At 44.0% G+C, this 15,693-nt stretch overlaps 1 protein-coding gene across 2 annotated transcripts in view; it reads right to left on the minus strand.

Moving 5' to 3' along the window:
• The window catches only part of agr3 (anterior gradient 3, protein disulphide isomerase family member), a 33,178-nt gene extending 18,840 nt beyond the window's left edge, over positions 1-14,338 (minus strand). For both annotated transcript variants that reach the window (XM_031903320.1, XM_031903319.1), the window contains exon 1: positions 14,243-14,338. The gene's annotated coding sequence lies outside the window, so the exon portion shown is untranslated. The remainder of the gene's footprint in view (positions 1-14,242) is intronic.
• Positions 14,339-15,693: the final 1,355 nt, after the last annotated feature.

Consider the following 15,693-nt stretch of genomic DNA (forward strand, 5'->3'; position numbering starts at 1 on the left):
ATTCATTGGTCATTTGTTTAAACCAAACATCCAACTAGTTGCTGTGGGTTACCAGACCTGGTTAAGGCCATTGGGACTTTTAAAACATTACCACTTTGCAGATCTTTTATAAAGGAAGATATAGTCCCTACTGGTAACAGAGTTTGGGACTGTTCTCTAGCAGTACATATCTCAGCCTGGGCAAAGGCTGGAAGATACCATTGCAGCCTAGAGACAGTTACATATCTCAGCCTGGGCAAAGGCTGGAAGATACCATTGCAGCCTAGAGACAGTTACATATCTCAGCCTGGGCAAAGGTTGGAAGATACCACTGAAGCATAGAGCCAGGTACATATCTCAGCCTGGGCACAGACTGGATGATACCATTGAAGCCCAGAGCTATGTACATAGTTCAGCCTGGGCATAGGCTGGAAGATACCATTGCAGCACACAGACAGTTACATATCTAAGCCTGGGCAAAGGCTGGAAGATACCATTGCAGCATAGAGACAGTTACATATCTCAGCCTGGGAACAGACTCGATGATACCATTGCAGCCCAGACCCAGGTACATATCTCAGCCTGGGCACAGACTGGAAGATACCATTACAGTGCAGAGACAGTTACATAGCTCAGCCTGGGCAAAGGCTGGAAGATACCATTGCAGCCTAGAGACAATTACATATCTCAGCCTGGGAAAAGGCTGGCAGATACCATTGCAGCCTAGAGACAGTTACATATCTCAACCTGGGCAAAGGCTGGAAGATACCATTGCAGCCTAGAGACAGTTACATATCTCAGCATGGGCAAAGGCTGGAAGATACCATTGCAGCCTAGAGACAGTTACATATCTCAGCCTGGGCAAAGGCTGGAAGATACCATTGCAGCCTAGAGACAGTTACATATCTCAGCCTGGACACAGACTGGATGATACCATTGCAGCCAAGAGCTATGTACATATGTCAGCCTGGGCAAAGGCTGGAAGATACCATTGCAGCATAGAGACAGACACATATCTCAGCCTGGGCAAAGGCTGGAAGATACCATTGCATCCTAGAGACAGTTACATATCTAAGCCTGGGCAAAGGCTGGAAGATAACATTGTAGCCAAGAGACAGTTACATATCTCAGCATGGGCAAAGGCTGGAAGATACCATTGCAGCCTAGAGACAGTTACATATCTCAGCATGGGCAAAGGCTGGAAGATACCATTGCAGCCTAAAGACAGTTAGATATCTAAGCCTGGGCACAGACTGGATGATACCATTGCAGCCCAGAGCTATGTACATAGCTCAGCCTGGGCACAGACTGGAAGATACCACTGCAGCCTAGAGACAGTTACATAGCTCAGCCTGGGCACAGGTTGGAAGATACCACTGCAGCCCAGACCAAGGTACATATCTCAGCCTGGTCACAGATACAAGGCTGAGATATATAACTGTCTCTGCTCTGCAATGGTATCATCCGGTCTGTGCCCAGGCTGAGCTATGTACATAGGTCTGGCCTGCAGTTGTATCTTCCAACCTGTGCCCAGGCTGAGATATGGAATTGTCTCTAGGCTGTAAAGGTATCTTCCAGCATTTGCCCAGGCTGAGATGGGTACCTGTCTCTGGGCTGCAATGGTATCTTCCAGCCTGCGCCCAGGTTGAGATATATACCTAGCTCTGTGCTGAAATGCTATCTTGCAGCCTGTGTCCAGGCTGAGATATGTAACTGTCTCTGCACTGCAATGGTATCTTCCAGTCTGTGCCCAGGCTAAACTATGTATATGGCTCTGGGCTGCAATGGTATCTTCCAGCCTGTGCCCAGGCTGAGATATGTAACTGTCTCTGGACTGCAATGGTATATTCCAGCTTTTGCCCAGGCTGAGAAATGTAACTGGCACTGGGCTACAATGGTATCTATGGTTTGCAATGGTGTCTTCCTGTCTTTGACCAGGCTGAGATATGTAACTGTCTCTACGCTGCAATGGTATCTTCCAGTCTGTTCCCAGGCTGAGATATGTAAATGGGTCTGGGCTGCAGTGGTATATTCCAGACTTTGACCAGGCTGAGATATGTAACTGTCTCTGCGCTGCAATGGTATCTTCCAGTCTATTCCCAGGCTGAGACATGTACATGGGTCTGGGCTGCAGTGGTATCTTCCAGTCTATTCCCAGGCTGAGACATGTACATGGGTCTGGGCTGCAGTGGTATCTTCCAGTCTATTCCCAGGCTGAGACATGTACATGGGTCTGGGCTGCAGTGGTATCTTCCAGCCTGTGCCCATGGTTAGATGTGTACCTGTCTCTGGGCTGCAATGGTATCTTCCAGCCTGCGCCCAGGTTGAGATATATACCTAGCTCTGTGCTGCAATGCTATCTTGCAGCCTGTGCCCAGGCTGAGATATGTACTTGGCTCTGGGCTGCAATGGTATCTTCCAGTCTATGCCCAGGTTAAGATTTGTACTTGGCTATGGGCTGCAATGGTGTCTTCCAGTCTTTGACCAGGCTGAGATATGTAACTGTCTCTGCACTGCAGTGGTATCTTCCAGTCTGTACCCAGGCTGAGATATGTACATGGCTCTGGGCTGCAATGGTATCTTCCAGTCTGTTCCCAGGCTGAGATATGTACATGGGTCTGCACTGCAATGGTATCTTCCAGTCTGTGCCCAGGCTAAACTATGTATATGGCTCTGGGCTGCAATAGTATCATCCAGTCTGTGCCCAGGCTGAGATATGTAACTGTCTCTGCACTGCAATGGTATCTTCCAGCTTTTGCCAAGGCTGAGATATGTAAAAGGCACTGGGCTACAATGGTATCTATGGTTTGCAATGGTGTCTTCCAGTCTTTGACCAGGCTGAGATATGTAACTGTCTCTATGCTGCAATGGTATCTTCCAGTCTGTTCCCAGGCTGAGATATGTAAATGGGTCTGGGCTGCAGTGGTATATTCCAGACTTTGACCAGGCTGAGATATGTAACTGTCTCTGCGCTGCAATGGTATCTTCCAGTCTGTAACCAGGCTGAGATATGTACATGGCTCTGGGCTGCAATGGTATCTTCCAGTCTATTCCCAGGCTGAGATATGTACATGGGTCTGGGCTGCAGTGGTATCTTCCAGCCTGTGCCCATGGTTAGATGTGTACCTGTCTCTGGGCTGCAATGGTATCTTCCAGCCTGCGCCCAGGTTGAGATATATACCTAGCTCTGTGCTGCAATGCTATCTTGCAGCCTGTGCCCAGGCTGAGATATGTACTTGGCTCTGGGCTGCAATGGTAACTTCCAGTCTATGCCCAGGTTAAGATTTGTACTTGGCTATGGGCTGCAATGGTGTCTTCCAGTCTTTGACCAGGCTGAGATATGTAACTGTCTCTGTGCTGCAGTGGTATCTTCCAGTCTGTACCCAGGCTGAGATATGTACATGGCTCTGGGCTGCAATGGTATCTTCCAGTCTGTTCCCAGGCTGAGATATGTACATGGGTCTGGGCTGCAATGGTATCTTCAAGCCTGTGCCCATGGTTAGATGTGTAACTGTCTCTAGGCTGCAATGGTATCTTCCAGCCTTTGCCCAGGCTAAGATGTGTACCTGTCTCTTAGCTGCGATGGTATGTTCCAGCCTGCGCCCAGGTTGAGATATATACCTAGCTCTGTTCTGCAATGGTATATTGCAGCCTGTACCCAGGCAGAGATATGTACCTGGACATGGGCTGCAATGGTATCTTCCAGTCTGTGTCCAGGCTGAGATATGTACCTGGGTCTGGGCTGCAGTGGTATCTTCCAACCTGTGCCCAGGCTGAGATACGTAACTGTCTCTGCGCTGCAATGGTATCTTCCAGTCTGTGCCCAGGCTGAGCTATGTACATAGCTCTGGGCTGCAATGGTATCATCCGTTCTGTGCCAATGCTGAGATATGTACTTGGCTCTGGGCTGCAATGGTTTCTTCCGTTCTGTGCCAATGCTGAGATATGTAACTGTCTCTGCGCTGCAATGGTATCTTCCAGTCTGTGGAAAGGCTGAGATATGTAACTGTCTCTGCGTTGCAATGGTATAATCCAGTCTGTGCCCAGGCTGAGATAGGTACCTGGGTCTGGGCTGCAGTGGTATCTTCCAGCCTGTGCCCAGGCTGAGATATGTAAAAGTCTCTAAGCTGTAATGGTATCTTCCAGTCTGCGCCCAGGTTGAGATATATACCTGGCTCTGTGCTGTAATGGTATCTTGCATCCTGTGCCCAGGCTGAGATATGTACCTGGTCCTGGGCTGCAATGGTATCTTCCAGTCTGTGCCCAGGCTGAGATATGTAACTGTCTCTAGGCTGCAATGGTATCTTCCAGCCTTTGCCCAGGCTGAGATGTGTACCAGTCTCTGGGCTGCAATGGTATCTTCCAGTCTGTGCCCAGGCTGAGTTATGTACATGGCTCTGGGCTGCAATGGTATTTTCCAGTCTGTGACCAGGCTGAGATATGTACATGGGTCTGGGCTGCAGTGGTATCTTTCAACCTGTGCCCAGGCTGAAATATGTAACTGTATCTAGGTTGCAATGGTATCTTCCAGCATTTGCCGAGACTGATATGTGTACCTATCTCTGGGCTGTAATGGCATCTTCCAGCCTGCGCCCAGGTTGAGATATATACCTAGCTCTGTGCTGCAATGGTATCTTCCAGTCTGTGACCAGGCTGAGATATGTACATGGGTCTGGGCTGCAGTGGTATCTTTCAACCTGTGCCCAGGCTGAAATATGTAACTGTATCTAGGCTGCAATGGTATCTTCCAGCATTTGCCCAGGCTGATATGTGTACCTATCTCTGGGCTGTAATGGCATCTTCCAGCCTGTGCCCAGGCTGAGATATGTACCTGGCTCTGGGCTGCAATGGTATCTTCCAGTCTGTGACCAGGCTGAAATATGTAACTCTCTATCCTCTGCAATGGTATCTTCCTGTCTGTGCCCAGGCTTGGCTATGTACATAGCTCTGGGCTGCAATGGTATCATCCAGTCTGTGCCAAGGCTGAGATATGTACCTGGGTCTGGGCTGCAGTGGTATCGTCCAACCTGTGCCCAGGCTGAGATATGTAACTGTTTCTAGGCTGCAATGGTATCTTTCAGCCTTTGCCCAGGCTGAGATGTGACCTGTCTCTGCGCTGCAATGTTATCTTCCAGTCTGTGCCCAGGCTGAGATATGTACCTGGCTCAGGGCTGCAATGGTATCTTCCAGTGTGTGCCCAGGCTGAGAGATGTAACTTTCTCTGCGCTGAAATGGTATCTTCCAGTCTGTGCCCAGGTTGAGATAGGTACCTGGGTCTGGGCTGCAGTGGTATCTTCAAGCCTGTGCCCAGGCTGAGATATGTAACTGTCTCTAGGCTGCAATGGTATATTCCGGTCTTTGTACAGGCTGAGATGTGTACCTGTCTCTGGGCTGCAATGGCATCTTCCAGTCTGTGACAAGGCTGAGATATGTAACTGTCTCTACGCTGCAATGGTATCATCCAGTCTGGGCCCAGGCTGAGATATGTAACTGTCTCTAGGCTGCAATGGTATATTCCGGTCTTTGTACAGGCTGAGATGTGTACCTGTCTCTGGGCTGCAATGGCATCTTCCAGTCTGTGACAAGGCTGAGATATGTAACTGTCTCTACGCTGCAATGGTATCATCCAGTCTGGGCCCAGGCTGAGATATGTAACTGTCTCTAGGCTGCAATGGTATATTCCGGTCTTTGTACAGGCTGAGATGTGTACCTGTCTCTGGGCTGCAATGGCATCTTCCAGTCTGTGACAAGGCTGAGATATGTAACTGTCTCTACGCTGCAATGGTATCATCCAGTCTGGGCCCAGGCTGAGATATGTAACTGTCTCTAGGCTGCAATGGTATCTTCCAGCCTTTTCCCAGGCTGAGATATGTACCTTTCTCAGGGCTGCAATGGTATCTTCCAGCCTGTGTCCAGGCTGAGATATGTAACTGTCTCTGGGCTGCAATGGCATCTTCCAGTCTGTGCCCAGGCTGAGCTATGTACATAGCTCTGGGCTGCAATGGTATCATCCAGTCTGTGCTCAGGCTGAGATATGTACCTGGGTCTGGGCTGCAGTGGTATCTTCCAGCCTTTGCCCAGGCTGAGATATGTACCTGGGTCTGGGCTGCAGTGGTATCTTCCAACCTGTGCACAGACTGAGATATTTATCTGTCTCTAGGCTGCAATGGTATCTTCCAGCCTTTGCCCAGGCTGAGATTTGTACATGTCTCTGTGCTGCAATGGTATCTTCCAGTCTGTGCCCAGGCTGTGATATGTAACTGTCTCTAGGCTGCAATGGTATCTTCCAGTCTGTGCCCAGGCTGAGTTATGTACCTGGGTCTGGGCTGCAGTGGTGTCTTCCAGTCTTTGACCAGGCTGAGATATGTAACTGTCTCTGCACTGCAGTGGTATCTTCCAGTCTGTACCCAGGCTGAGATATGTACATGGCTCTGGGCTGCAATGGTATCTTCCAGTCTGTTCCCAGGCTGAGATATGTACATGGGTCTGCACTGCAATGGTATCTTCCAGTCTGTGCCCAGGCTAAACTATGTATATGGCTCTGGGCTGCAATAGTATCATCCAGTCTGTGCCCAGGCTGATTATATGTAACTGTCTCTGCACTGCAATGGTATCTTCCAGCTTTTGCCAAGGCTGAGATATGTAACTGGCACTGGGCTACAATGGTATCTATGGTTTGCAATGGTGTCTTCCAGCCTTTGCCCAGGTTAAGATATATACCTGTATGTGTCTTGTAAATAATTGCTGTGGCCATGTCACTTATTGCAATCTCTTGGTGTTTCCTTATATTTAAATAACAAATAGGTCAATGCTCTCATAAGAAAAATGCAGTGAGGTACATACATTGGGCCAATTTATTTAATACTATATTTTCCTATAGACTTCAGTGGAACATTTCAGTGATATGTCATAGTTTTGCCTCGCTGAACCATTATGTTTAGAAGAACTCCTGCCCCTCCCTTGTTAGAGTATCTGTACTAAATACTAAAAGGCATTACAGTAAAGTAAGCCTTTACCCTCATCCTTGTACCTTTGGAGGCATTTCTCTTTATTATTATAAAGGTGCTAGGATTTTTTATTTCAATTAGATATGTAATCTTAAATCTGAAATTAAGATAAAATTGCCAGTAACCATCATAGCTATTCCCAATCCAGTGAATGTGCATTGAGCTTTTCCATCCCACAACCACTTTTTTTGGTCTGTGCCTCCCTCTAATGGCCAATATGAACATCACACCATAAAAAGACCATTATCTATAACATGACCACTTCATTGACTGTTTGGGAAGAAGTTGCAAACATATAATTGCCGCGGTGCACTTTGTGCTTACTAAAAACTGTTTCTTCTTCTGTACATGTTATAACCAAGTAGGTTCAAGGTTCCTAAATAATTACTCTACCAAGGACATGGAAAGCAGAGAAATCAGCCCTACATAGCTTCACAGTTGCTGGACCCTGCAAGAGAAACCCCCCACCCCAAAACAGCAGGGAGGAGCTATGTTTGGAAAGAGTCAAGGAATCAGGAATTTTGACAAAATTCTGTTATATATGCATTCAAACTTTTGAACTTCCGTTTGCATTAATTAACACATAACTAATTTAGGATAACTGTACGTTGCCTGTCTCTACAAGTCCTTTCACAAAGAATCTCCAGTCTACAAACTGTAACCCAGTACTTTCTGAGCACTGACCTAGACACTATTACCACTAGGTGGCAAACATGCTTCACTAATACTATAGTAACATGCAGCCCTGTACTACTGTTTCTATAAATATACTAAGCATAGCAAGTTTAAGGCATGTATAACTCACAGGGGTCCTATGAAATATTCATGGTTTCTTTGGCCAACCTCTTACCATCTATTGTGGGAATGTGCTAAAAGTTGTAAAAGGAAAGACTTTTAGCAAAATGAACAGCAAAAAAATCCTACTTGTGTGATATTTTTTATTTGAAAGTCATTATACATTCAACATTTGCATTGTGTATAACGTATTTTTAAGACCCACTAAAAGGTGCCAAACGTTTATTATGCACACGTTAAACTAGGGCAAAATCTGCTGGTGTTTAGACAAATAATGTAGGCATTGTGGGTATGCTTTAGTGAATAACTGTTATTGCATTCCCCCAATTCATTCTACTGCAGTCTCTTCTGCTACGTAATCACTTATACATGAGGGCAGCCCACCTCTTAGTCTGATTGGCTGCTGTTGGTTGCTAGTCTGATTAGCAATAAAAGGCTTGCACATTGTGCGAGTCCTGCTCCTCCTTTCATGCTTTTCCAGCAGTTAAAATGATAAACTCTGAATTGTGTTGCATTTTTTGCTATATCAGTACTCACTTAGAAAAAAACACAAATCTTGGCTATAAGTCAGTCCCCCTTAAACTGCCCTTTAATACGCTACTATACTATTATGCTACTATATTATACCTCCTACTATCCTACTATATCACTATAGTAGTATAGTATAGTAGACAGCATAATCCAAAAAACATCAAACAGATGAATATCTCTTAATCTTTTCTTATTTATCTAATCCTTCATTGTTTTTGTTTTATGCTAACCTCTTCTCCAGGGCCACTTAAAGGAGAAGGCACAAGGCATTTTGGTACAATTGGCATTTTTGCTCAATAGTGGAAGCTAGAATGCTATATTTATTCTGCAGAAAGCTTTACAATACCTGAGTAAACAGCCATAGAATCTCCCTCTGTTTGTTTAAAATAGCAGCTGCCATTTTAGCTTGGTCTGACTTCAGTTCTAGGCAGCAGTGTGCAGGCACAGAATAGCTTTCAGCTCAGATTACGGCAGAGAGGTGAGGGGGAGACAGCAGAAGGGAGGGGGAGAGAGGAGCAAACTGAACAGACTTGCGCTGTGCCCTTAAAGGAGAAGGAAAGGCTAAGTCACTTTGGGGTGCCAAAATATTAGGCACCCCCAAGTGGCTTAAAGCGCTTACCTTGTACCCCGGGCTGGTGCCCCTGTTAAGAGAGAACATCACCAGCCCGGGGTAGCAGCGAGCGTTTCCTTCTTCTGTGTTCACAATTGCAAAGTCCGCTTTTCACTCTACTGTGCATGTGCCGGCCCAGGGATTTTGCCGGCAGAGCAAACACGGAAGGAGGAAACGCTACGGGTACCACGGGCTGGTGCAGTTTTCTTTGAACAGGGGCACCAGCCCGGGGTACAAGGTAAGTGATTAAAGTCACTGGGGGTGCCTAACATTTTGGTACCCCCGAGTGACTTAGCCTTTCCTTCTCCTTTAAGGATTTTTGTGAGAACAGGAAATCTTACACAGAAGATCATGTATACGCAATAAAAGGAAAGAAATTTGGTGTGTTTTTTTACTGAGGACTCAGAGCAGTTCTGTAAGTGTTTATGGCTTTTCTGATAAAGCTTACTTAGTTTTTACCTCTCCTTCTCCTTTAATGTATGCATGCTGCAAGGCTCTTGTTCTGTTGTTATTTTCCCTAACACTTTTAACCTCTTAAAACCTCATCTAATCATTTGGCCTTAAATATCATCTGTATGCTGACTAAACCAAAATATATTTATTAACCCCTTCATTAGCAGCTAAAACTGAGACTCAGATCTCTAACTGGATGAATTGATGCCACCTTATACTGAACCTAAAGGTACTGTGACAGCTATCTTGCCTAAAATGTATGGCAAAGTGAGCATTTGAGGTGCATGATGTGGACTGCAGGGGGATTCCTAGTGCAGATAGGGTTAAAATTCCCTCTCAGTCAGGTAATTAAGAGGCAGCTGAGGGAGGAGCTGCCTGGAGAGGTAAAAGGGGTCACTCAGGGCAGGAAGGCTGTCTGTCTGTGTTTGGAACTCCCGGAGGGGCTGGGGTGGTGCCTGCCACTGCAAGGAGCAGAGGGAGCCATCACCAAGTGTATGAGAGCCAGAGCATCAGGGCTTAGGGAGATGCCAGAATGTGTGAAAGTCACTGGATAGTTCCAGAGGGTGGAAGTTGAAATAACCCTGGATGGTGAGATTCCCAGAGAAGGGACAAGTTTTAAATAAGTTTGTTGATGAACTGTGTTCCTGTCATCTTTATATTTGGAAGAGTTTGCCAACAATCAACCTGTTTTGCCAGAAGACATGGTGTCCCTGTCTCTATGCTCCAGATCCTCTGCTTACCAGCCTGCCATAGTTAATAAATGACATGGACAGCCAGACAGCATGTCACAGTACCCATACACACACCAATATTATCATACAAAACTAATGCGATAATCATTGGGAGACAAGACAACCTATATCGGCAAAGGTCTTGGATATGGGTTGTCGCGTTGATCAGGCAGGATGGAAAATTTTGATATTTAACACTTCAGCTCTTAATGTTAGTGGAGTGGACAAGCCAGTGGTCACAGGAAAGGTCAGAATTGTATTGTGTATGGCCACATAAATAAATACTAAACTGACCACCTTTCCACCTAAGCCTGGTCCTACTCCCCCATTACTGACTCTATTGAGATCATGCTCATTAACCCTTTCAACTCGTCTGGGGGTAGTGTTTGACTCCATTCTCTCCTTCTCTGACCATGTTATCACCACTGTCAAAACTTTTTTCATAGGAAAAGTAATGCATGACCATCATGGTTTTTTTGTCACCTTCCAAAAAATACGAACTGTTTCAGTCAAGCAGTGGGCGACGGGTGGTCAGCAGGACCCAGCAGGGCAGCAGGGGGTCAGCAGGGCCCTGAATGGCAGCGGGCAGGAGCAACAAGATTTATGAATGTGGCAGTTTGCTTAGATGTGTTTGACGGCTTTAAATAGGCAGTTATTCTTTGTAATGAAGTATTAAGGCTCATTTTCACCCTCTGCATCATTTCCCCACACATTCCTCTACATTCCCTAGAATACTTTTCCCTACATATCTCCTATCCCTCAGAGATTTCCTTTTATGTATCAACTTACTTATGTTTCCTTGTAGATTGTAATTTTTATGAGCTGGGATGACCCCTTTTCCTCCTCTTTCATTCAGTATTTATATCTTTGTATTCATGATAAGTGATTGATGCATACAACCTTCTATTGTACAACATTAAATTTACTATGATGGAGATTCCTATATTTTTATACTGGTTAAATGATATACAAGTGTATATTAAAGGGAGCAGTTATGTTTTCTACTTATATTATAGGAAATGCTTGCAGCTTGCCTTCCCTTGAGGGATGAAGAGGGCTAACATGAATGAATAGAGCATATTTTTAGGAGCTTCAGTACAGCAGTGTCTCCTATGGAAAGAGTACAGTTTCCTTGTGGCTGCAGGTGGCTCTGACATCAGTAAGGCACTGCCTGCTGAACTTTAAAATTTGTTAATCCCTGTTCTATTAATTTACTGTTATGCTGAACAGCGCTGCACAGTAGCAGGATATACTTGGTACCCTGAGGCAGTAAAAAGAATTATTTTTATAACATGGCAGATTAAATATAACCCCCCTTCTTTTTGACATGATCTCATTTAGTTGGGTTTATATAAACGCATAAACTTCTAGAAATAAATATATATATGTAGATTGTAAGGAAACCATGAACTGGTCCCTATGCTCTAAGGACCTGTTTCCACCCTCTTTATTGTCTCAGTAAGCCAACCACTCCTTCACCTTTTCATTGGGAAGTGATGGCTTTTGGAGTTCAAACTTTGCTATAAAAACCCTCTGGTAATCCCATGTGTGGTTCTGCTGCAGGTTGTCCATCTGGATGTCTATCTGACAACTGGACATCTCCCTTTCTGGTAATGGATTGGGTCACATGTGGGCTGGAAGAATAGTAAACAGCTGGGGAATAGTGCACACAGTAACTGGAGGATGATAAATGTATAGAGACCATAATTTCCAATACCTGTACATAATTTTTAAACAAATATGAGTGTGACCATATTTTTATAGTTCCATTTTTTTCATTTTAGCTTTAATGAATCATATGTACTTGATTTATTTAAGTATGATAACTGCCATTTTGTATTTACTTTCCATGGTTTAAATCACATTTTGATTTAGAGAAGCAAAAGGAGCAAATCATGATAGTTAGGAAGAATGTGGCCCTCGGTGGAGGGTGAATAAGAAAGTTCAAACAGATGAAATTAATAGAATGGTATGAAAGGAAATGAATAGAGGGAGAGTCAGAGGGACATGCAAAAGACAGAAACAGCTGAAAACTTACATTGATGCACACATATTAATATTGTTAAGATGCAGTGTATTATATAGTGAATAATAATACACAGAAAGCTAGAGCTGAACACATGGCAGGTTCCAGCTTCCCAGCATCCCCTGGGTGTATGTGCAGTATAGAACTTTTCAAAAAATTGTATGGTATTAAGCATGTGCCAAGTCTTTCTAAGGGGCAAGGGATGCTGGGAAACAGGGAGCTCACCCTACAGAAAACAACCCCTTGCTGGGGTATAAGGTAGGCACCCTTCAGTTGGCACCCTCCAATGACCCAAGCTTTCCTTGTCCTCAAAGTGCTTGTTTATATTATAGACTTTCCCTTTCAGGGTGAATAATTTCTTTTTCCATGAACTCTGTTCTATTTTTTCCATGTGAAATAAGGAAGTTACTTGGCTGCTTGTGTGGTGTTTGAACAAAAAGGAGAACTATTTCTTTTTGTATTTCACAACATTTTTACATTTGGCAATATACCTAGATCACCACACTATTATATATTATTTTTATTCTGTAACAGGAAATCTGCTACAGATGTGCGCAAACCTTTTGTGGATGTAACAAAACTTTAACTCGCAAAGACAAATATGTCTGCAGATGGAAAAACAAATCCACCCTTGTACTTCAGGGAGGTGATTGTTACTGCATATTATTTGGCAAATTATTCATTTTATTCATTGAAACGAGGCTTCTCTGTTCCCAACACTGGGATTGTCCATGTGAGTCTTTGTGAGATGTTCCTGAGTTGGCAGTATGGCATTGACTGGTGGCTACACAAGGGTTCTTAAGTGTACAAAGCAATATGGGTCCATGATTCTTATTTTACAGGCACAAATTACTATAAAGTAATCTGTTGAAAAACTTCTGGCATATTTAATGGCACTGGCCAAGAAAAAATACTTATTGTCTTGTTTTTAAATTCATGAGACAGGGCAGAGTGCATTAGGAATATACATTAAGGCTTATTTGTGCAAGGTAATGGCATATACATCAACTTACTCTTTCAACAACTCTACTTCCCTGCATTCATGTATTACCACAAAAAGACTTTATTGCAGGGGTGCCCATACTTAGGCATACAGAGGAGAGGTATGCTTCTAGCGATATCATCACATCATATCATACCACACCAAAGGCCTAGCGCAGGTTCCCTACCAAAGGACCCGTAGACACATAACTGGTCTCACAAATAGAAAGGCATGGTGTAAAGTGCAAGAAACTGGCACAATCAACAATATTTGTATTTTGCACCTAAATGAATTGCTGCAGGTCTCTGCATTCTGTATCGACTACTCCCATGAATATATCCCTGTATGTGTTCAGCAGAGGTGTATTTATGAGGGATGGAAGGCACATAGCCGCCCCCCCCTCTGGTCACTTACTTGTCCCTTAACTAGCACATCATTCAGACATGCAAGTTAAGCTGGCAATACACTGAAAGATCCTTTGGCCAAACGAGCAGAACTTTTTTCGATATGCCCACCTTCAGGAGGGCAATATTGGATTCATCCGATCCGTCAGCCCTTGGCTCAAATGACTGGATCACATTGGCAGGATGCAGGCCCACATAAATGAGTGGATGTGTTCTTTGCCCCGACGAGATTTTGAAACCTGCCCGATTGACATCTGGGTGATTTTTGCCCTAATACTGGTCAGGCAGGCCCATTCATGGGTTGATAAGTTGCCAACTCTGTTCTTCGTCAGCTTTTAACAGCCTGTGTATGGCCCTGGGGAGCAGCAAGAGTGGACACAGGATGCAATGAGATCCTGTACTATGGATTTAGTAATTGCCCCTTATAAAACCACACCCATTTCCCAAGCAATTCTGTAAGTGCCCAGAACTTACAGGATCCCGTGAAGCCAATCAGTGGGACATTTTCCTTCTTGTTCTACTAATCCTTTTCTTGAGCTCTGGATGTTTAGTAGAGAAACATCTTCTTGCCAACAGTTTATCTGCTGCCATCTCACATTATTTAAACGTTATCTTCATTTTGGTCTTGCATAACTACAGAAAGCCATTGCACGTACAACTGGAAAATCACCAACACATTGCAAGTCAAGGAAAACAGAAAAAGTAATGGAAATTGCGCACATACCTAATGCCGGCAGATAAAATAAAACCCAGAGCATATTAAGAAGGGAGTTGGAAGAGCAGGAGATACTGTAGCTCACAGTTGCTGGTACATTGCATCTGCACTAGGAAACTGCCAAGATAATTATACGATGTAAGTTATTTCTAAAGTTACCAACAGGAAAAATACAACATGTGCCAAATATCAGCTGGCTAAGGAAAAGAATGTACACATGCATATGTTAAGGATAAAGTTTAACCTTTGCTGGCAACAAAACTGAATCAAATAAAGAATGCAAACCACGTTTAATAAACAGAATCCACATTTTAATCCAGAAGGATGATTTCCAAAACATTCATCAATCAAAGATGTGAACAGAGTTACAAAGAATAACTTGCTTTGTAACTGTGCATTATACAATACATTGAGGATGATAATGTGCATACCTCCAAAATTGTAAATATTTGCCCCATTTCTGTGAAAGCAATGTGCATACCGACACTGGGACAATACATTAGAAAAAATTAGAGGGCTCTGCTTACCATTTACCATCAAAAGGACTGACTGTTGCTATTACAGTTACATTAAGTTAACAAGATGTGATTCTTTAAATAACTGACTAGTAAATCAGTAGTCTTGCGGATATATTTAAGCATGGCCTTGTTAATGTCCTGGAATCTGATATTCCTGGTTAGGAAACCTAAAGGCTGTATTAACCCTTGGGGACATTTCATTTGTGCCTATGTACCTATAATTTTCTCTTTTCTTTAGGGCTTTTCTCTATATGCACTTTTAGTAAAAATACAAAGCTAGAAAACCCCCAAGTGAGCAGCTCAAGATCAAAAGTAGTGAACTTTTTATACTTATACCCCCACCCCAAATGATCCAAGGTATAAAGGATTGCATTAAGGTACCACTGCACCCAGGACAAATATCTTATTGATGGGCCCTCCACAGCCCCAAGAAAATTGTGATAAGGGGAACCAGGGTATAAAAGGCAGACAAAGATATGGCTGTAGAGCAAGCAAAAGCCCTCCTTACTATACCAGTTCCTTGCCCACATCTCTCAATGCCTCCCTAGAGTAGCACGTGGACAAGAACATGGAAAGTTTTTACCTCAGCTTTTCACCTAGTCTTTCCATATCATTCCCATTTCTTCACCATAGGTATTAATGTGTACCAAAACCTCTAGTCTTCCAGAACCATATAATTTGCTGTGCACAAACATAGATTTATATTCTGCAATATTCAGGATCCCTCAGTGGTGTTAGTTTCCCCAGCAGCTAATGGGTTGGCTACCTTTCTAGTTATTCTTGTAGCTTCATATTGAATTTGCATTGCAAAGCCGGGGATTAGGATAAGTAGAGATCGTGAGTGTGGGGTGATGCCATGGCTTTATAGGAACCCTTCAGGTTCAATTATTTGCTTCCACTTGGGCAAAATATAGGATGGCACTCTTCAGTAGGCTTTATCAA

The sequence above is a fragment of the Xenopus tropicalis genome, chromosome 6 (assembly GCF_000004195.4).
Source record: "Xenopus tropicalis strain Nigerian chromosome 6, UCB_Xtro_10.0, whole genome shotgun sequence".
In the NCBI taxonomy this organism is placed as follows: Eukaryota; Metazoa; Chordata; class Amphibia; order Anura; family Pipidae; genus Xenopus; species Xenopus tropicalis.